This window comes from Triturus cristatus, chromosome 1_2 (genome assembly GCF_964204655.1).
Source record: "Triturus cristatus chromosome 1_2, aTriCri1.1, whole genome shotgun sequence".
NCBI lineage: Eukaryota > Metazoa > Chordata > Amphibia > Caudata > Salamandridae > Triturus > Triturus cristatus.
Window position 1 is genome coordinate 661,978,667 of NC_140580.1, and position 23,284 is coordinate 662,001,950.

The 23,284-nt window shown below is 46.1% G+C and overlaps 1 protein-coding gene across 10 annotated transcripts in view; it reads right to left on the reverse strand.

Moving 5' to 3' along the window:
- The window catches only part of ARHGEF10L (Rho guanine nucleotide exchange factor 10 like), a 585,939-nt gene that overhangs the window by 369,278 nt on the left and 193,377 nt on the right, over nt 1–23,284 (reverse strand). Inside the window, exon 1 of one of the 10 annotated variants that reach the window (XM_085608248.1) lies at nt 22,334–22,408. The exons of 8 other annotated variants lie outside the window; for them this stretch is intronic. The gene's annotated coding sequence lies outside the window, so the exon portion shown is untranslated. Of the gene's footprint in view, nt 1–22,333; nt 22,409–23,284 lie in introns of those variants that run through there. One more of the 10 variants, XM_085608265.1, reaches the window with a different exon arrangement.

Consider the following 23,284-nt stretch of genomic DNA (forward strand, 5'->3'; position numbering starts at 1 on the left):
GTTCCAGTCCCTTTCTTGTCACTGATATAGATTTAAAGTCGTGGCCTTTTCTTCTTTAAATTCTCGTCAACATTAGTTAGCCAACCCTTTCGGGAGGAAAAATCTGGAAATGGATTTACATATTTAGCAGGATTATTTCTGTGGCAAACATCTGTTTGCAAAATTGGAATATTATTTGTTTGTTAATTTTGTGAGTTTTTCAAAAAGTTTATTTGGTGACCACATCATATGGCTTGTACATTGTATAGATTTTACCTTTTGTACACAGTCCACAAAAAAGCCCTCTTTCTCTCAAAACGCAATAGCTTTCTTGTGATAAAAGATACCCGAGGTGCTGCTCCGAGAGACCACAGCAAAGTTTTGATGTGGTGAAGGGAGTTTGTCTTAAAGGGATTCAGAATAAATGTTATCCATCCTTTTCCATATAGGAACTCCGGCTGATAATGAATCAGTATACGAGGCCTCCTTTAAATTGTAGCCCGGGCAGGTAGACGTCTTCGTACCACAGAAGGGCCAGTGGCCCTGGCTACAATACACTCACAAAGGTTATCTGGGAGGTGTGCTGTGTCATTTGGCAAAAGCATTACTTCTGACACAAATTGAAGTAGAGGTACAACCTCCTCGCTTTCCACAATGCTGCAACATCACTGAGGAGTGGAGAAGGGAGTTGGGACCGCTATGACCCTTACAATGTCAGTGACAGGTAATTTTCCTCAGAAACACTGTGGAAAAACCGTAACCACCACCCTTGTTCCTATTGGCTCACAACAAAACACTCACACCCAAGGCAGTATGGCTACGCCAATCAGTGGAACAGTGTCTTTCCCAGCACCGAGCTAGCTCTGGGACTTACTTATGCCTACTACCCCTCCTGAGGTATAGGCCATGAACCAGGATTCTCCGGCGATCTTTGTCTTTATCTTTTTTTTCAATCTGACTCCAGGTGTAACGCATCACCTTAAAGACAGCCGTGGCCTCGACATCAGGTGTTTCTAGGCTATCATCTTTTCCTTTTCCCTTGAGGGTTCCAGGTGAGGGCTTGTCTGGTGGTGTTTGATATGGCTTGCGGAGGGTGTGACCTATCCAACCCCAGCATCTTTCCATGATGTTTTCATGAGCAGGGGGTTGGAAAGTCTGCTGCCATAGGTCATTGTTGCAGATGGTGTTTAGCCAGTGAATTTTGAGGATTTTTCTCATACAGGTATCGACGAAGGTCTGGACTTTGTTGGTGGTGGTCACTGTTATCCTACAAGTTTCTGCTTCATACAGAAGGACCGACTTTACGTTGGTTTTAAAAAAAACTGATCTTGGTTTGCAGGGTTAGGTCTTTGGAGCTCCAGATCTCTTTTAAATGAATGACGGCAGCCCTTGCCAAGTTGACTCTTGCCTTGACGTCAACGTCTGTGCCGCCATGCTAGTCAAAGACCTCTTCCAGTGCATCGCCTACAGGAGTGACTGCAGTTGTGCTGGCCAAGTTAGCCTTCAGGATCTTGGGTTTTCCCTTGAGGATGTTGAGGCCAAGTTGGGCTGATGTGGCTGCCACTTCGTTGGCCTTCTTTTGCATCTGCCAATGAGTACGGGAGACTAGAGCCTGGTCGTGGAGCTGCATCCATGGTGTCCACTGAATCCCACTACTTCTCCTTGCTGTGGAGGTCTTCATGAGCCAGTCTATGGACAGCAGCAAGAGAAAAGGCGAGAGCAAACAACCCTGGCAGGCTCCGGTCCTCACTTCGAAGGCTTCTGTGAGTTGTCCTCCATGGACTATCTGGCAGTTCATTCCCTCATAAGAGTTTTTGATGATCACAGTGCCTGACCACAGTTTTCCGTTGGCTGGCGGGGGCTGAATTGAAATGCAATGAGGAGAAATCGGAAATTCTCTTATTCGGCAACTTTCCCGCACTGTTTAGGGAATCACTATGGCCCTCTAACTATGCTTTGCCTACCTCATCTGGGAACCCAGTTAAGAACCTTGGGGTCTGATTTGAGGAGAACCTCTGATTCTCAACCCAGGTCCAGAAGCTGGCAGGGACTTGCTTCGGTCTCTTAAAGTCCCTCAGGATGTTTCTTCCTCAGGCGGCTAAGGAGACAGTGATTTGAGCCCTTATTCTTTCTCGGCTAGATTATGCCAACGCTTTATATGCTGGCATCCCAAGCTACCTATTAAATAAATTGCAAGTGGTGCAGAATGCGGCAGCCAGGCTGCTTGTGAACGTTTCCGTGAGATCTAGCATGAGACAACACCTACGCACCTTACACTGGCTGCCCATGGCAGAGAGGGTCAGATTTAAGATCCTTGTTATAGCCCACCGTGCTCTGTATGCCACTGGGCCAGGCTATCTTCAGAAACAGTTTTCCTTTTACACCCCTGCAAGAGAACTCTGTTCCTCTACTCAACTCCTGGCCCAAATCCCGTGTTTCTGCTTGCAAAGGTCAGGAGGCAGCTCTTTAGCTGTGAAGGCCACTCTGGCCTGGAACGATCTGCCCTTTGCACTTCGGTGCATTCAGGACCTGATTCTATTCAAGTAGAAGCTGAAAACTCATCTATTCACCTAAATCGTGGCTTTTGGCGCTTCTTCACTCTCTCAAGGTTCGCGCCGGGACACTCTTGCAGTATCTGTGCGCATTAGAAAAACTAAATAACACAACATTCTTATGAGTTTATCTGGCACATCGTAGTGGCGGAGGAGTTTCTAAAGGGTCTCTCTGTCCACGCTGTTGAAAACCTCCTCATAGTCGATGAAGTTGACATACAGGGGGGGTTCCATTCCACCTACTATTCAATGATAATGCGCAGTGTTGCAATCTAGTCTGTGCAGAATCTATCTTTGCGGAAGCCAGCTTGCTGGTCTCGTAACTGGGCATCGACTTGTTCCTTCCTTCTGATTAGGATGACTCTGTTGAACACTTTGCCTGGAGTTGATAGAAGAGTTATCCTTCTGTAGTTTGTGCAGTTACTCAAGTCACCTTTTTTGGGGGATATCCCTCCTTACGGTCCGATGGCACATTTTCCTCTACCCAGATCCTTCCAAACATGGGGTAGAGAATGTCTACTGATGTTTCAATGCTTGTGTTCAGTGTCTCTGCAGGAATGTTGTCAGATCCACACATTGCCCTCCTCCTATCGCAGCTGGGCTTGGGACGGGCCATGGTGGAGTTTAGCTCTGGGACACCTCCATACAAGTTACCACTGCAGCTTCTCCTGCCATCTTTCTTGTTCCCTTCCACTATTGCTTTTGACTGTGGTGTAGGCATGCAGGTGCTTTTAAAACCATAAAATACTTCCAAACAGGAGCCACCTCGAAGAGTCAGCACCCGGTGCGGTGGCACTGGTCGCACCACCCTAGAGCCGGCCCTGCTGGGAACCCACTGGGAACTGTAAGCTCTAAGATTTGCTACACCAATATTAAAATAAAGACACGCTTATCCATAAAGCAACAAAATGTACAACAACAAGCATCTACAACAGGGTGAGGAAAACCAGAAAGTGTAAGAATACAGCCCTGAAATAAGCTTACCGAGGGCATGCTGCACTGGGAGATGAAAGGACAAAAAAGCAATAGAATGATATGAGAATTCCTTGCTAGTACAGATGAGCAGATTCCTCAGTTAGATCAAGACTAGCGAATAGCCAGAGGATCTAGGCATAAACTAGGCAACATGTACTGTACTGAAGCTTAACCCGTTCGCTGCTTCTGTCGGCCAACGGCCGTCGCGAGCACTACCTCCGTAGTGCTGCGCACGTCCGTTGCCGACGCGGCCCTGCCCACTCTTCAAAGCCGCCGCACCGCAGCGGAATTTCGGACGTGGTAAACAGGTTAATATACAAGAGGAACAAAATCTACCAACACGAGTACAGAGGTTGACAGATATGTTCCGATTTGCAGCTTCTGAGAAATTTGTATACACAGTCAACAACTGACTGATGTCATTCAGCAACATGTGGCACTCGTTTTAGAGGAGGATTGACACACTGTCTACCTTCCTTGAGATCTCCTCACCTGTTTTACACCTTTAGACAGTAATGCACTCTAGACTTGTGCACCATGCCTCCTCCGTTGTAACCCCAGAGCTGAAATTGGGAGTTTGCACATATTAAGTGCAGCCAACGCATGCATATTACCTACTTTACTTCCTGGGATCTATGTCTGGCTGGCTCTGTCTGTACTTCCTTTTATGATGAATATATACACCTCTCTTTAAATTTTATTTCCTCTCCGGTATGTCTTTGTTGCTTTATCTGACCTGGTGCGAGGAGATTTGCTTCCTACACCTTATCATATTTTTGTGCCAGTTTCCATGCAATATATGTTTATTTCTACTATGCAGTGTTGTCTTGCAAGAACTAGAGAGTCTATGGCTATAGCCAGGGTTGGAATGGTACAGAAAATAGGCCTGGGAACCAAAACAAAAGCACATCCCATTAGAGAATCCGATAGCTAAAAAAGGTGCCTACATTTGTAAATCCATGCAATTTTGAACTTGTAAAGAGAAGCTGTGTAAGTGTTTTGCAAGGTCTGGGAGACTGCATGCATTTATGCCTGCTGAAGTAAATGTTTGTGGTAATATCAGGCAAATCAACATTAAAAACTGGTCTAAGGACCATATAACAGGCACAAAAACAGACAGAAAACTGTCCCATGTTAGGGTATTGCCAAACTGCCCTATAGTCCAGTCCAACCCTGGCTATAAATTGTACTGTATACAATTTCGTTATTTCGAATGTTGACATTACTGCCTGTCATTTCCCTGTATTTCAATTCCCAATTGATAACTTAATAACTGAATTAAGAATTCTTGTGCAGAGAAAGACCAACACCACTAGGAAGGAAAGAATGTGGGCGAACAACAAGTTGATGTCCACATTAGAATTTAACTAACTCCTCCAAATGGTAAATGTTGCCCTTAATCAAATATGTGGAAATTGTAGATGTGAGAAAAGAGAGAAGCAAAAGGCAAGGAATGCCGTTGCTTAACCAAAATGATGGAAACAACGTAAATTTAGTCACTCGGCCTTTGACTCACGAAAACATCACAGGGTTGACCAAGAGTTTCAGCATTAGCCCCTAAGTCCCTACTGCTTGCTGCTGAAGTGTTCAGAAGGGGCAACGAGTGCGGCCTTTACGTCAACAGCAAGCTTAGAGTTTAGCCTTCTTTCCAGTCCCCCTGCCAAGTGCATGGCCGCAGGGACCAGGGGTGGCAAGGGCAGTGCCAGGGATAAAGAGATAATGCAATCTCAAGGGGCAGCTGCTACCCATGAATCCTCCTAAAAGAAGTCCATGATTGCCACAGGCTGCATTAAATCTGGAATCATTTGAGAGAACGTAATGGAGACATATGAAGGGAATTCTTAAAGTACAGGAAAAGTTAGTCTTTGTTCAAGCACAGCCAAAGAAGCGTGTGGGGTTCAACATTTCATAGATCAGTGGTGGCTAACAAGTAGATTGCCGTCAAAATGAAAAAGGGATAAAGGACCCCCCCAGGGCCGGCTTTAGCACTGGTGGCACCCGGTGCGAAAATCATTTTTGGTGCCCCCACACTCCATGACCACCTCCTCGGATTCTCCTTCTACCACCAGGCAAAAATGCCCCTCATCTCTCCAATTATAAGTTATTACTAAACACAGCGCGGCCCCCCCCCCTCGAGATAAGCGCCCCCTCTACAGGTCAGAGCCCAGTGCAGCCGCACCAGTCGCACTACCCTAAAGTCGGCCCTGGACCCCCCAACAACTATAAATATATTACAAGTCCACAAAAATGTGCATGGCTATATGGAGAAACCAGCTCAATGAACAAAATCCATTATAATATAACAGAACTCTGAACTTAGGTGCTGGAAGTTCGGGTTTGGGGGGTGCAGCAGCGCCCCCAAAATAACCATTCAGAAGGTGAATAAACAATAAAGATGCTCTAACATGTTATTTTGATATGGTCAAATTTTTTGCTCCTTCAAAGACAAAGGTCAAATGTCATGCTTTGTCTTCTGACAAATTGCTGCAATTGTTTTTTAACATGGAGATTGGTGTTTACTTTTCTTTCTCTTACTACAAACATAGAGGATATTGTAAAGTGGAAAATCTAGCAATCTTATTGAGTAGAAGGAGTGTGCAAAAGAAAGGCTGTAGGATGTCAGGTTTTTATCTAACGTTTAAATACCTGTAAAATAACTGTCCAAATATCTCAAAATATATCAGCAACTATTTCATAAGATTTAGAGGGTTAGGAAAGCACAAATGAAGCACATTTGTATTTTAATTCAGAAGTTTGATGGAAACAAAGATTTTAATAGGATCAAAACAAACCAATACACTTTACTAGGTGATGTACAAATGGTAACTATGTTCTGAAAACAGATTTCCACACATTATCGTTTGTGCCCTATATATATATATAGTTTCATTGGTAAAACTGCAGGGAAGCGTGAACTTAATGGCAATATCAATGGAAAACATGCTGCCTGTAAATGACGGTGTGCAACCACACCAGGCTTATGTAATATATTTGCAATACTCTGATCCAAAATGGCTACACGCCACACCCTTCACACTCTCCTGCAAATAGCCGTGACTCATTTGCTTCACTTGTTCTTTGTGAGACACTTGGATGTTTCCCAATCACTATGACTTCAGTGATATAACACGGATGTCAGCACGAGGTCAGCACCCCTAATCTGAAAATTGTCCAGGACCACTGACTCCGAGGAGACTTGCAGTACTTTTATGTATGGAAAGGGTGTATTTTATACCATATAACACAGGGTTCTCCAATGTGGGTCCGGTAGGGCCAGATCCCTGCCAAGCATATCCACATTGAGATAAATGTAGTTATTTTAGGAATCTGGCAAGAATCCGGCCCGCCAGGACCGACACTGGAGAACCCGGCTGTAACCCATGATGGCACACATTGTCCCCCTCTGTAATCCTCTTTAAATTCTTGGTCTCTGGCTTCTTCCTAAAAAAGACAGTCTTTTTAGGTCTCGGCTAGCGATGGCTGCGCTTGCGCAGTCTCGCTCGCGAGACATAATGACTTGGGTGAAGAGGGGCTTGAACCCGCCCCTCTTCTTCCCTGTTCTCCATTGGCTGGCCTAGTAAATGCTGGCCAGCCATTGGAGAAGAGGTCCCGTCACTCTGATCCTGCCCCGTCCTTTTCGGATCGGGGGGCGTGTTTTTTGCGAGAAGTCTCAGGGAGGAGACAACAGCAAAACACGCCCCCCAATCCGAAAACGAGGCTGCGTTTCTCCGAGGCATATCTTCTCTGCCTCGGAGAAAGGCGGTGGCGGGCTTGCCTTTTGCTCTGCCTTCTATATGATTCCGCCGATTAATAGGTTTTCGTAGACAATGTAGGTTTTCGTAGACAATGTATTTTCCAATTCCAGCACTGGCAGTAATATAATGTAATGATCTACTGTCAAACGCTTCCGCATGTGATTCTTTTAGCTTCCCGGGGTTTTCAACCAGAGCACAGTCTAGCCCTCAAACGCCGGAACCACGCCGTCTTTCTGGTTACCCAGGGTGCCCCCCTCGCGCTCAGTGGCAGCGGTCGGAGGAAGATGGCGGCCGCTGGAAAGACGGAGGAGCTGCTTTTGTTAGAGGCCGCAGAACACATGAGAGGGACAGGTTGCGGCATCCGGCGGCGGGGGTGCAGGCACCAGCGGCCCGGTAAGCGGTCGAGGGGACCTGGGAGGCGGCAGTCTACCTCACAAGGCATTCCAGCTCTCTTGCAACTCGCGAGAGTATCCGGCAAAGGGAGGCGGCCTGTAAGTGGGCCACAGGGACAAATCTTCGGCAGTAATGCGGAGGTAGTGAATGTCCCCTACAGAGCCCAGGCTCAAGAGTCATAATGAAAGTTTTAAGTATGTATTGAAGCAGAGGCAAGTTTAACCCAGTGAAGGCAAAATAAAGCTTTTTTTTACTTCAAAGTTAGGAGTCTCCCGTCTGAATCGGGTCTATTGGCATTTTTGGTAGGCACCGAAAATGGTGAGAATGATCGGCTTTTCCAATGCTTGTTCGTATTGTTCACAAGAGGTCTTTTCACAACAGAAACAATTAGCTGTGGTCGAGGCATATTGAGGAAATCTAGTAAGGACTGCTAAACCTGAACCTTCGCAAGACATTAAAAGTCGCCATTACATTCACAATGTGGATATTTTAACTGAATTGCTTCTCATTTACATGCCGTAGAATTATTCTCTTTCTTTTCTGTACTACAAAGGTAGCAAGCTCATAGCGCGGTGTTCTTTGGATTCCTTTCCTACAAACATTGACCTTAGGAATTCCAAGATGGCCGCCACGTTGGTTGTGGATTCGTGGGCGGTCTGCTTGCTGCAGCTGAGGTGCCCGCTCGTGTTCTTGTTTACACCGGTGTGGCGGTAGAGCTGAGCCGTGCCTGGCTCACAGTTCTTTTGAGCCGACACTGGAGGACCTCTCTTTGCTATGGCTTCCGCCGCCACCTCGGACCCCTTGCACAGCCTGCAGGAGGAGGCTTCTTGCCCAGTCTGCCTGGACCCCTTCCGGGACCCGGTGTCGGTGGAGTGCGGCCACAGCTTCTGCCGGACCTGCATCAACCAGACCTGGCGGGGCCTGCAGTGCAACTTCCCCTGCCCGCAGTGCCGCAGGGTGTCCCGCTGGAAGAAACTGCGGCCTAACCGACACCTCGCTAACATGTCCGAGCTCGTGGAGCAGCTGGCGCAGGTGCAGGCTGGCCGCTGCTCCAAGCACCACGAACCGCTGCGGCTTACTGCCAGCAGGACCAGCGGGCCCTCTGCCTGGTGTGCCGAGAGTCCTGGGAGCACCGGGCGCACACCGTGGTGCCCGTGGAGGAAAGCACCGAGGAGTACAGGGTAAGGAGGACTTCTACTTTCTTTGTTTATGTTTATACAGTGCGAACTGGACCGGAATAAACTGAAGCGCGTTACAGGAGTCAGTACCACTTACATTAATGTTCTTAATTGCTACGCCCGGGTGATTACGTGATTTGTAAGTAATCACAGTCGATGCTAAGGCCTAAACCTGGTTCCCCAGTTCTAAAGTTGGTAGGCTCTGGCCGTAAGACCACATCCTCGCTCTGTTTCGCATGGTTTCATTCTAGGACGGTCTAATGTGTGATCGAGACTTAGGAACCTAAACTCGAATGTTTCCCGCGAAATTAGTTAAGTTGTGTGATCTTTGGCAAATCTCTCTATCTCTCGTGGCGGAAGTAGTGATTGTCAGATCTAAAACACAAAATAAGTACCCTACAAGTTACACTCCATTGCCCAGCGGCCGTTCCAGAACAACTCGAAGAATCCCAGAATAACACAACATATGGAAGTGGAATAATTATTTTTTAAGTGATGTATTGAGATAATAAAAGACTAAAATACCAGATAGGCTGGATAACGGGTATATGCCACGGATGAGATTCCAGGTCCAACACTGGTTTCTGCCGGTCATTTTTGTTTACTTTTTTCTGCAGACAACCACATCTGGAAAGTGGTTTATATCACATGAATTACTTTTTTGTTCTTTCAGATAACGTTTTGCCATTAACAAGTTTTATTTTTTGTGTTATTTTTAACAGCCATTAAACTTTCTCACATTGTCCCACAAAGTTATCCATCTTCCTAACTGTCTCATCCCCATAGCTAATCCTTTACCAGTTTTGTGTACTATACTATCAACAGATTTTAACATTCTTGGTTATGTGGGTGCGAGGGACCCCTAATAACACATCTAAACATGACACCTTAACACGTGCACAGTTGGATTAGAGACTACATTAAGCCTCAATTACATGAGGCAATGTGTACCTGAGATTAGGCACCATACAGCATGTCAACAGACAATTTATTAAGGATGGACTCAATAAGTGATTTATAGTGAAAACATTTAATTTTTGAAATATTTATTACAAATATATCACAAGGTGCGGTATAGAAATTGTAAATACTGATGCATAAAGTAATTGCCGTGAAGGCTGTCAGTGATAGGGCAATACAGAATGAGGAGCAAAATCGGAAAAATTCTAAGTCTCAAAAGTGCAGCAAAATCAGTAAGAAGTCAGACAGCATCCCTAGCAGCAACAGAAAGTCATAGGGGAGTCTCGGTCACCCCCAAATATGAGGGTTTATAAAGGGGAATCCTATAGAACAGAGTGAGAAGTGCAGATTCCTCATGATATGAACAAAAGATTTGTAATTCTTAGCAAATCGGACTACCATTCTATTAAGTGTAATATTGCCTACCATCTAAGCACTATCCTATTATATAAGTATTGATTCTGCCACCTCTATGCTAATTTCACCCAGCGATGGCAGCGCAAACTAGTTACGAAACAAGCATTGGTATATGCAATAGGTTTTGCCCATGTGATTGATAATACACTTTTTGTTGTTGTTGGAAGTGTTAGTTTGGTGTGCAGTTTTGTAATATGTTAGCGAAACTCCCTAAAAGTGTTATGACTAATTTATTGAGAGAGGCAATATATTGTACATTTACTGGTGGTACTATAAAGCAGGGAGATTAGGTAAAGGGCGGGCAATAAAGGGGAAAAAACATGCACGCTTAAAATGTGTGCAGCCAAGGGGAGATTACGTGAAGGGCGGAGGACTAACCAAACAGCCATAGTATAAGCGCTGTGCAGGCAAAACCAAAAACAACAAGCTGTGCTGGTGAAAGACAGCAGAGCTGGTCAACAACATGAAGCCACCCGCTGAAACTTTGTCTGCAATCCCACATGTCTCCAAAAGGTGCATTAACCCCTTGAGCAATTTTATTGAGTTTCTCTATTACAGTCAGTCTTCGGTCCCATTTCTTTGCAAAATGTGCATACTTCCACCTTCCTAAATGCAAGAGGGAAGATCTTGTAACTCTTTTCTCAGACTATCCTCTGAGAATTATCGCGTCATCCACTTTTACAGTATAAAAGATTCATAAAATTGGGAGCTGTAGTTTCCATCTGGCCGTGTGTTATTTTTTAGGTCTCACAGACCTAGCACTGGAGCGCGCATGTGTTCCTTGCTCTGCGAGGGCTTATTGTTATCGATACACTTTCACGCCCCTTCCTCTCATTGGCTTGCGTCATACTTGAGGCTAAACGCTGGCTTTCTATTGTAAAGGAGGCTTCTTAGTCCCTCCTGGTTACCACCCTGCCCACTTTTAGCCCCGCCCGCCCGTACTTGCTCACGATTTTACCATCATCGATCTCTTTCTCATGAAAAAACTGTGTGTCCAATTTAGGAAAGTGTGAAAAAAAGAGAGGAAGCAAACCTGAAAACAAAGCAAAAAGACCTGTGAAATCTTAAATAAAATTAGGTCTAACTCACGTATATACTTCCAACTTCTTTATTTCATTACGTGAGTTATCCCAAGGTTAAAAACACTGTCATGTCGTGTAACCACTTTCGGGAATGGCCAACATGTTTCATTGCCTTTTTAGAATAACGGCAAATTCATCAGGGCGTAAAGGGTCTGCATTCACTTTCCCTGGACTTTTTCTATTTAAGAAAGAGTGTGTGTGTAGGTGGCTCTGTGTGTGGGTGCAAATGCAATAGGTCCCGCATTTGAGAGTGATTAAGCTATTGACATTGTAAATAACAATGCCGTTTCTTTAAATGTTTTAAAAACAAAAACATAAACAAAAATAATGTCATGAGCAATGCCAATAGCTCTAACTTTACCAATGCCGAGACCATTGCATTGTAAATGCTTGTTACAGGTATGTAGACTAAATGGGAAATCTGTACTGTGAAAAAAATAAACACACCAACACGCGGTTTGAAATTTGTAGCAAACACATTTTCAAGCAGTTTGAAGCGTCACTTTCAAAATGATTTTTTATTTTCAGAAATAAAATCTTGTTTTGTCACAACAACGACCTCAAGCAGTGAAATAAAAAAACTAGTTTCCATAAATGAATGCCATCTGATCAAGCTGATAAAAGTGCTACCCCGTCACTTCCATGAAACCTTGTTACGCAAGTTTATCAGAAATAATGTTAGCGCTGGACTGACCACCTGAACCACAGGGAAATCTCCTGGTAGGGCGAGGACTAGGGAGCTCCTTGCAGTAGAGGGCAGATAAGCAAGCATAAGCAATTTCCCCCCTCACTTCCTCCTGGAGACAGTCAAAATAAACGTATATGGTTCAAACGGGGGTGATATGATCACGTTTTTCACGGCTGATTTGAGTTCCATGGCCGCCACTGAATGTACTTGATAACCTTCATATATGGCTTAACTGGAGACTCACCAGTTCAACTAAAAGAGGGTTGCCAGAGTTATTTATCTAACCAAGATTGATCATACTGGAGGAACGAGTTCTTTAACCAATGAGTAAGAGTGCCTTCAAACCACAAGCACATCGAACTCTCCCTCCCGCCTTATGCATTACGTTTTTAGGTCGAGGACTACCGGTCTGCCGAAGGCAGAACCGGAAGTCGAGATTTAATGTTTCCTAGAGTGGCTCCTTAGCCCGCCTCTCTTTTTGCTTCTCCTCCATTGGCTGGCTTCCTAAACGGAGGCCCGCCGTTGGAGGAGAGAGCCGTCCCTCCAAATAGGCTCCGTCTTTTTCAGATTCGGGGGCGTGTTTTTGCTGTTCTTTCCACTTTTTAGCCACGCCCTTTTAGAACAGCAGGAACACGCCCCCGAATCCGAAAAAGTTTCGGAGCTTCCATCCGCCATTTTTTCCCTATTGTCTTGCCGTGAGGATCCATCCGTCCGGCGCCGTGTTCATGCCCCATGCAAGCAAGTGTGGGATGATGCTCACTGCCGGGAGATGGCGAAGGCTGCTTGTCAGAACCGCTACACGCGCGGATCCATCATCAATTTAAGGCCGGCGCGTGGCCGAGGAGCCCCAAAACAGAACACTGGAGGGGGGCAGAGGAAAAAGGTGCACGATCGACGGGGGAGGAGAGCAGTATACGATGAGGCCCTGCACCCGAGCAAGGCCGGAGAGACAAGTGCATTATTACCGTTTGCAGTGAAAGATTCGCCAGGTGCACTCGGCAATAAACACCAAGCCGGCTCTACGGTAGCTGTGTAAGAGTAGTGTCGGCGCAGGTCAAAGGAGGTGGTGTGAAGGTTGACTCGGAGTACAGTACACCACCACCACCATCGTGGGCGTGGATGCAGGTTCACTACCCCAGGACACTGCACATGGAGTCTGTGGCGGAGGATGGCCTCGGCTCTACGGTAGCTGGGGAAAAGTAGTGTCGGCGTAGCTCCAAGGAGGTGGGGTGAAGGTCGACTCGGGGTACAGTACACCATCACCATCGTAGGTGTGGCTGGGTGCAGGTTCACTACCCCATTACACTGCACATAGTCTGTGGCGGAGGCTGGCCTCGGCTCTACGGTAGCTCTGGAAGAGTAGTGTCGGCGTAGCTCCAAGGAGGTGGTGTGAAGGTTGACTCGGGGTACAGTACAACACCACCACCACCATCGTAGGTGCGAGTGCAGGTTCACTACCCCCGGACACTGCACATGGAGTCTGTGGCGGAGGCTGGCCTCGGCTCTACGGTAGCTGGGGAATAGTAGTGTAAGCGTAGGTCAAAGGGGGTGGTGTGATAAAGATTTAATGTTCAGCCGGAGCTTTGAGTGTAACCCCCCCCCCCCCCACCCGGCCCCCTGCTGAATATTGAGTAATATCTACCTATAGTTACACTACAGTTAGTGGTCTGGTAGTAAGTATTTATGCAAAGGAAGATAACACACGTGGAAAGTAGTCGTGAAAGAGGACGCCTGACTGCACCGAGTGTGCCGTGTTCACCATCCCTGAATAATCCCGTTGACGTCACGCGCTCCTGCTTTCATAAAAAAAAAAAAACTCTTTATACCCTGGCTGCTTAAAAGAAGAGCACGGACAACTTTACAGTTCCTATTTATAAAATCCTTTTCAGCGGTGCACTAAAAATATCCCCTCTACTTTTTCCTAACACATTTCTTCTTAACGCATTTCCCTCACTACCTTCCGTCCTTCCCCTCACACTACCCATACTCCACCCCTTTCCTGCACCTCGCAATACAACATTTCTTTCCTCTCTCTCCTCCCCCACACACCTCGATGCTCGTTCACTTTGCTGTCACTGACGTCCCCTCACACAGTTTTCACGCTACCTTCTCTGCTTTACCAATACATCGGTAATCGGAAATCATTGGTGCAGACTGTAAACTGGCCCCGGGGCCCAGGAGTGACGGGGGCCCCTTGCTCCATAGTAATGGCTCCTTTTTAATTCCCAACCATAGTACTGGGGATCCCTTTTCTTTGCTTGCAGTAAGGCACTGGCACCCTTCTACGCCATTGCACTTCATTCTCTTTGCTTTTGTCTTTACAAACTCCATTTTCTTCCTCCTTTCCACCCTTTTACTTGCTTTTCTTTCTTATTATTCCCACACCCTATCCCGACTTTCCTTTCCCCACACATTTGTACACAATCTTATAGGTAATGCAGGTAACTATCCACCTCACTCTCTATCTCACTACCTCACTCTCTATCTACCTCACTCTCTCTCACTACCTCACTCTCTATTTCAATACCTCACTCTCTCTATCTCACTACCTCACTCTCTCTCTGCTAATGCAATAGGTATCACATATGCAAAAAAAAGCTAATGCCAATAGAAATGACAATGCCATTTATTTAGGGATACAAAAATGATAAAAAAATAATGAGCAATACCAATAGCTCTACCTATAATATTGCCGAGACCATTGCATTGTAAATGCTTGTTTCTTTCTGGGATCAGGACCTTTGACAGCTAGATCACAGGTCAAACCAAGACTGGGTATACTTATAAAATATACATTTCAAAAACAAAATCAATCTCACGATGAATGACTTGCAGACAGAATAAACTTCGAAATTAATTATCATGGGGGGGGGGGGGGGAGTTTATACGCATTTATATAGTGCAATCATCAAATGTCTCTTACAATGTTTCCAGCATCTTTGTTGGCCTGTAGTGTGCTCTTGTGTTTGCTACTTTATCTGCCCTCTGTCACAGTAAAGAACTGTTCTTTGAAATTTTTATTATACATTTTTATGCAAGTATGAATTTCTGGATAAACTGCTTCGTTGGGTGCTTTTATAAATTTCTATGTATGTAATGTCTGTATATTTTTATTGCCTTTGTGATATTTTTTTTAATGGACGAATAGAGCTGTATGTCTTCTTGCAATGCAGGGGCTACTCTCAATTCCACACAACACAAACTTCCAGAGCCCACTTGCACATGATCCTTATTTGCAGACACAGCAACACAGAGCAAGTTCAGCCTCCTTCCTTACCCTCCAAGTGTGAAAAACTGAGCTGGGGGCTTGGCACTAGAGCCACGCTAAAGCCTCTTTCTCCTAGCCACTCGCACAATTCTTGCTGCTCTCCTATACGAATGAAAATCAATACTTTCCCTACAACAGATACAACTGAAAGAAAGGAGAAGAGGATTGAGTTGGGAACTGACCAAGGTGAAGTTTGCCAGGTGAGATTCCGGCACCTTCTAGCCCCCTTTACACATGCCGAGAGGCGCGGTGTAGCGGTTACCATGCTCATTCTCCAGCCTCAAAGAGGAGAGTCTTCCTGTTTGGCATCCATCTTGTAAATCCAAGTTTCCTGTTCTTGAACCCAAATTTGAATTCATATTTAGAAATTAAGAAAAGGGCACTTCTTCCTACACACGCATGGTCTCCACTTTTACTACTGTGAGCTTGCAATAGTGTTTACACTTGGACCCCTTTCTGTGATACTACCCTTTAAAGAGCTTTGAAGTGATCTTCAGGTTGACGCAGCGCTACGCAAAAACAGTAAATAAATAAATGATTTGTATATCAACCAATCAATCCATCGAAATGAAGCATCCAAAGAGGAAGACTGAGATTAAAAGGTAATATCCACTGTTGTTACCTCGCCGCTCACCCAACACACTTTTGACGCTGGAAGTATGTTGTAAGCAAAGTGTACAAAGACAGGCTTTGAATTAATATGACAATTGCATGTTTAGTCTTCAACATGCAAATTCAACATACCATGTGATCAACTATGTCCTCTCACTAAAATTGAGCCAACGTCACCCGCTTCATTACATACCTTGTCCTATGGGCGCGGCTATGGCGTACTCCGGAGTTAGTGAAGTATGCCGAGGGTCTGTCCGAAATTCTTTCCATGCCTTGTTGGCACAAAATTAAATGGTTAAAGGATGTCAAGACTTTACTGCTCGATCTTGGCCTAAAAGATGCTTGGGTGAATAGAACTTCTCCACCTAAATCTGAACTCAAGCTAATATATTGGAGATGGGTCACTGCGAAGAGGATCTCAAGCTTTCATGGTGCTAGATGCACCCTCGAGTTCTTAAGACTCAAGGATGAAGTGCGTTATGAGCCTTTCCTTGATATTATTCAAAAACCTTTTGATCGCGCACTTTATTTTAAATTCAGGGTTGGCACGCTTCCAGTGCGCGCACTAACCGCACGCTGGAAACCTCCCTTACAAACATCACTTTTTTGTCCTTTTTGTGAGAATAGGCCTGAATCAATTGCACACATTTTATTTGCATGTCCGGAGTATAAAAACCCAAGGACATACTGGCTTAAACCTTTGTGCAGAGAACTTGGGACAAGAGATTACACTATAGCTTTGCGCATCTTCAAATCTGATACCAGATCTTTGTATGTTTGCGCACTCTCTAAGTTCCTAAGGTGGGCCTGGCTTTTAAGATCTAAAGCCCTCGCAGCCCAAACGTAATGCGGATTAATTATTCTGTCATTCTGTCCTTTGTTATCTTTTATAATGCAATTGTCCTATTTATTATGCTATATGTATTGTTTTTAAATTTTATCTGCCTAGGAACTCTGGTGATGTTACTATTTTATTCTTAAATTTTGTGATTTTATGATTGTTACTTTTTATAATTGTATGTGCTTTTAAGATATACTTCTATCGAAATAAAGCTTATTCATTCATTCACATACCTTGTAAATTTCATAATGCCAGAACGCCACAAGGTGCCCCTAGGCACAAGCACAAAAGAGCCTTTGAAGCCACTACAGTCACACAATTACACCATAGTTGCCAACAGTCCCGTTTTTGCAGGCACAATCCCGGCAAGTTCAATCCTGGCAAGTTGGAGACTGTCCCGGTAATATTGTTGCAGAAACTGTTCCTCTTTATTACACACAGGTACGCAAACAAGAACTTTCTATCCGCAGCAGCCTTCTGTAGCAAAGTGTCCGGGGAATTTTTTTTCAAATGTTGGGAACTATGCTATCTTGGGCAAAGATAATCAGTGTCACACCAGGTATGTACACAGATGTGAATAATGGAAACGGGGAGTGGCAACTCGATTGAGGCAGCAAAGCCTCAACTGGCTGCAAACAGCAGGGCCGGACTGGCCATTCTGCCACTCTGACATTTCCTCGTTGGCCTGCAAGCTAGGGGGCAGCTCTCAAAGCAGGTTGGGCTGCCATGACTCAACCAGGCCTCTGATCGCCCTATTCTAGTCACAGCCTTCTGCAGTGTGGGGCTGGTCTGAACATTTTTGACAGGGCTAGTTTAAGTTTCAAGACGGAACCATAATTCTGTCTTTAACAGAAAGTTCCAGAACAAAATGAGTTATAGGCAGGGGCGGCATGTGGGGGAGCGGGTGCGGGGCGATGGGGGGAGAGTCTCGCGGGCTGCTTTAAAATAAATAAATAAATAAATAAAACGTACCTTGCTGCCGCCGGTTCCTGCGTCTTCTCTCCTGCTCGCCTGTGTCAGACTCCAGGTCAGGGCAGGAAGCAGGCAGCCAGGCTCCCACCCCTAAGCAAATCACAGCGCTCCAATGTAGCGTTGTGATTGGTCTGAGCGTCGTGACACGGCACTCAGCCAGGGGCTATAGGGGTGGGCATGTTCTCCATGCAGGCTGTCATGCAGACTGCATGTTGAAACATTTTTTTTATTGTTTTCATACACATCAATACAACAATCAGCTCTCAATCCCCACCCATTCAGGAAATACCCCACATATACCCGCATTTCCACTCAACCGTCCCACCCGGCCCCTTCCCCCCCCTCCCCCACCCCCTGTCAGTGTGCCCCCATCTGCTACCCCGGTCCTACGCTCGATGCTTCCCCTCCCCTTGGTCAATGCAATACAGGGGCCTCACCTCTCCCTACATCCACAGGGCCTTCCCACCAACCCTATCCAAAGTGTAGGCGGACTGGGCCCGCCCCTTGCCTCGACTACTCCCCACTCCCTACTACCACTTCCTCATCAGGCCCACTAACTGCATGGAGAACAGGAGAGTGCCTTGAGTTTTTTGGGCAGCCCGAGAGAGCTGACCAAACTGTCACTGCGCACAGGAGTGTCAACCACTCCTCCCCTGCAGCTCCGTCCCGCCCCCTCACGCACTGCCGAAGCAGGACGAAAAAATGAAACGATAACATTCCATTATTATCATTTTATTTTCTCCTTTCTTTGCTGCTCCTGGCAGTGGGGCGACGCTCCTCCGCCTTAGCGGAGGAGCCGGCACTGGTAGGAACAGTGTGAGTAAATAGACCACAGTCTGCCATATTTCCTATCAAGGTCTTTTGCTTTTTTATTTACTAAAATAACGGTGGATTGCTCCTCTATTTCCATAGTATATCTAGTTCCTGCCTAAGAGAACAGCTGCTCTTTTTTTGTGCCGACGTGAAATCACATGAGCAGTGAGATGTGGAGAGGGAGGAATGCAACGAGAGGCCACCGGAAGCCCGAGCTTTACTTTTTTACCTTTCGTAGAAAAAAAACACGCTGGGATGGAAAGAGAACAGTCCGGATATGCTTGTTGCAGGGTAAAGGTCAGAGGCTATACATTTCCGGTCATCCCCTTACTTAAAATAGACCGGGCTGGTCCGAAAAAGCCGGAATTTGTCCTTCAATATTTACACCAGTCGAACAGATTCATACTGATGAGCCCGAAACAGGGGGTGAAATTCATCTGTGATCGTTAAACATCTTTAAGAGATGTGTCTCTGCACTCTGACAGCTTGCTCAACTTAGAACGACGCCTTGGAATACTTAAAGTAAACAAGCACTGTAAAACCCAATTGGTCTCTCTTTGTCAATGCTCTGTGACCGCTGCTATCGGCTTTGCTTGCATACATGCCAATATACCCGATTTAGGCGGAGCGCTCCCGATTTTTGAAGCTAAAAAATTTCATTATTTTGGCTGTCTACCGCCTGAAATTGCCTCTGCTTCAATAGAAGTCAATGGGAGCAATACATTCTTCCGAGATTTTTTTTTTAAACTCCCACTTTCCTCGAATAAAATGTTGGCATGTATGGCTTTGCCAATGTTGGATGCTTTTGTACCACACTGGAAAGGCGTGAAGTGGCGAGCAGCCGCGCTGAAAGTATAAAACACACTGCTTTATGTACTTTAAAGATGGACACCACGTTGTGCCATACAGCACGACAGGGCAAAGCAGCAGTTGCTTGCTTTGTTTATTGTTCTGTATCGTGTTCTTGTTTTCTATATTTTCGACACCACATCTACACATGACGGACACACTGCAGCACACATGATGAAGTACGTATGGGTGCAATGAAAGTATGCTAGTAATCGGTGCTTCAAATGGGCTGGTACTCACCGGTACTTCTGAATTTTTCGCCCATCAGTATCAGAACTTCTCTTTAGCCAGGGAGAGTGCCAGTCCTCTGATGGACAGCATGGCAGTCTGAGGGTAGGTTTATCCACCTGGGCAGGACAGGTGCCGCTCCCCTGCTGAGGAGATTGTATGGGCACTGAGCCTCTATGTAGGTGGAGTTGTTGCTGAAAACTCCACCACTCTGGGATTTTAAGTGCAGGATCTAATCAGACCCGCGCAATCAGTCACACTATGCTTCTCATGCCAGTCAGTGTGTCCTCCTGACAAAGAAGTGAGAAGGGCGACTTCCTGTGGCCAGGTCGAGTTGGGAAGGCTATGAGCTAAGCCAATAGTACCAGGTTTGACTTTAAGGGGCTCAGTTGAGCTTTCTCCATCTGGCAGAATGATTTCTTTTGTAAAATATAAACATATCCTCTCCCAGCCAAAATGAATTTGTTTGCAGAATTTTAAAGCATTAAACATATTGAATGCTGTGCGTGGGCGGCTGAGTGTGCGAGTGCCTGTACTTTGTTCTTGCATACATGAGGTGTGTGTGTTTCTACATTACCCACCACTTTCAAAATGCTGCCAGCGCCCCCACACCGCCCGCAAGCCCAGCTCTGCAAACCTTTCCTTGCATTCTGCAGATAGCCTACAGAGGTAAGGAAGCAGAGGGGCCAGCCGTTGAAGGCGGAGTCGTGAACCAGTGGGCTGGTTGGAGGTGGATGGCAACTGGAGGCTCTGGCACCATTATCATGGGGAAGAGATGTCACAATGCAGGTCAGGATTCGGTGGTGTGGATGTTGCCATTAGGGTGGTTGAATCCCCATAATATTTGTAAAAGAGGAAGTGACGTATCTAGAAGGGAAACGGCAGAACTAGTGAGGGTACAGATGGATTTTGCCTCTTGGCCCAGTGAGTGTTGCCCCGTGGAATACAACTTGCCAGTGGTCCCTTTGTTGCCCCAACTGTCTCATTGCCTGTCCTCCATAAACCCATGAATGGTGACCTACCAGCCCTCCACGCAGTGCACTCTAACTGGTGCAAAAGTTGTGGGAGCACTTTTTTTGCACAGCTTGCATAGAAGGCCCTGCTTTTGTTGTAATTACACCTGGAGTAGGCCCGCGTTGTGACTGCACCTGTGCTCTGACATACAAAGCAGCAAGCATTGTGCTGTTGGAAGTAAAGATGCACACTCTCAACTCAACACAGTGTGCGTAAACTCTGTCATGCTGGGGGACGATATGTCTGCAGCAATCCCACGTTATTATTATTCTAATGCAGTACATTCAGGCCAGTGCGTCATGCAACAAGTGAGGTGCGTTCCACAGAGCAGGACAGGATGGGACTGGAGAGAGGGAATGGGCTTCCACCTCCCCTTACATTCTTCCCAGGAGGCCCTGATCAGATACTGAGGCAAAGGTAGAGGGACAGAGACAGAGAGATGACAGGGGACAGTAAGATGCACACTGGGTAGAAGAGGCCGGGGAGAGATGCAGGTTACAGAGGTATCCAAGAGAGAAAGGGAAAGCCGGGGGGCGGGGGGAAGGGGTGAAAAAAGTGCAAAGAAAATTAGACTGGGCAAGGAAAGAGCAGGAGTCATGTGAGACACAGCACAAGTGGAATGAAGTGCACAAACCAGAGGACAGAGGAGGGGAGTAAAAGGAAAGAGACACATGTAAGCACAGGGCTGACAACGGGAATAAGAGACTCCAGAAGAGGAAAAGAGGCAGGCGAGAGCCAGAGAGGAGATCGATACAAGTGAGAATATCACCGATATCCTTTGGTAAAAGTCAGTCTATAATGGGGCACACAGTCATGTATACTTATTATGTAACGGACCTGGTCACCTATACCGAAATATGTTGCATAATCATTTTTGAACAATAGAACATTTACTCTATCGCAAAATAAATGGCACATATCCCACCACGTATTATACAATATCATTTTGACGGTAATCCTTACATGTAAGATGCACGTTATTCTCTTTGCTTTTTTAGTCTTAGCGCTTGCATTCACACTTCTAAGCAGTTTAAATTTAAGATGTTACTAGTACCCAATTTTGATGGTACTCAATCTACCGACCTTTGATATTGAGCCCGTTAAATGTTTGCAACTTAAGCCCGCCTCTAGCTCCGCCCAACCTCCATGGCTCATTTGAGCGAATACCTGCGCTTTCTTTTCCATTCAAAGCCCTGTTAGTAATTCGATCAAAAGGGTGATAAAAAAAAAGCCATACCATAAGGCAATTAGTTACAAGCCCAAGAGGGGGAAGGAAAGCAATTGAATAATAAACAAGAAATGAAATTGACAATTTCAATTCTGTGGTGAAAGTCCTTGATAAAGGATACCGGTAAAGGGTCGAGGGTGAGCACAGCTTGTAATCGGATTGTTGGCTATTTCATACTATTAATGCACAGAATGTATCAAATGTTTCCCCCTTGGCGTATTTTTGAAGTTATTCGCAATGGTTTAAAACACATGCAGCCGACCCACATGCTATGAACAGGAACGTGCAGCCTGCATCATGCCTGTGCTCAGCTGACTTCATCTACTAAAGGTCGGACTAGGGCAAACTCGGCTGCCCCTTCCCCTCCTGCGGCAGGCCTGTTGCGCAGTGGAGAGGGTGCTGTCCTGGGTGCACTGATAGAATGCTGCAAGGGGCTCGCTTCCGCTGCTTCGCCTCGTGCTCAGACGTCACATCCCCCTGTGTTCTACCACCTCCACACCCTCGTGACGCAACAAATGACCGCGAATACCTGCAGAGGATGACGCGGTGCCCTTCGGGTTGGCGGAGGACGAGGGTAGCCGGCCCGGACTCCGCTGCTCTCCCTGGACTGCCGCGGCCGATGTACACCCTCCCCCTTCCCTCAGCTGCCAAAGGCGGCCTCCCGCTCCACTCCTGGCAGTGAGATGCTCTGCAGGGAGGAGGGGACTCCGGTCCAAGCGCTCAAAGAGCGCAGACTGACCGCTGATAAACACCGTTACGAGACGGCCAGTCTGAGGTCGCGAGCTCTCTTCAAGTGGTCTCCAGCTCCATTTTAGACTTTCCAAAGCGTGAATGCAAAACACCAACTGCACATAGTTCGGAGTTATTCAAGTATTTTATTTACTAGTGTTGTGTGACTGCGCAGTCTAGGCCCCATACCTTGGCGCCTCACATTGCTGCAGAGGGACGAGTAAACGCAGACAGACCTACAACGTGTGACGCATACAAACATTCCATTCGAGCGGAAAAATAAAATAAGGTGCTAATTACAAATAAGAGAGGCATACCCAGGGCCACTGGAATCATGCAGCAGGGGAGGACCAAAGTATGCGACACGGCTGACTAAATTATGTGGCAAGAAAAGGCAAATGATATGGCATAATGCAGCACATTTTGTGATGATATTTAACATTTGTCGTTTTTACGAATGTTAACCCTATCTGGGTAAAGGTTACACCCTCACTACTACTAGTTTGACACTCAAATAAAGCAACAGAAAGATGACCAGTCATTGCGCTGAAGCAAGTGTTGCTCAACTTTTAGTAACTTTTGATCCATTGGAGCTAGAAACAATATTTGGTCTGAACGCCGTGGATTGGCGCTCAGATGGGGACTGGGGCCCTGGGCATGTTCCCCACCAGGCTCTGTAATGCAGCCTGGTGGGGAACATGCAAAGTGCGCTTGATAGTTTGGCCGGTCCAAGACGGCTGGCCAAGCAGTC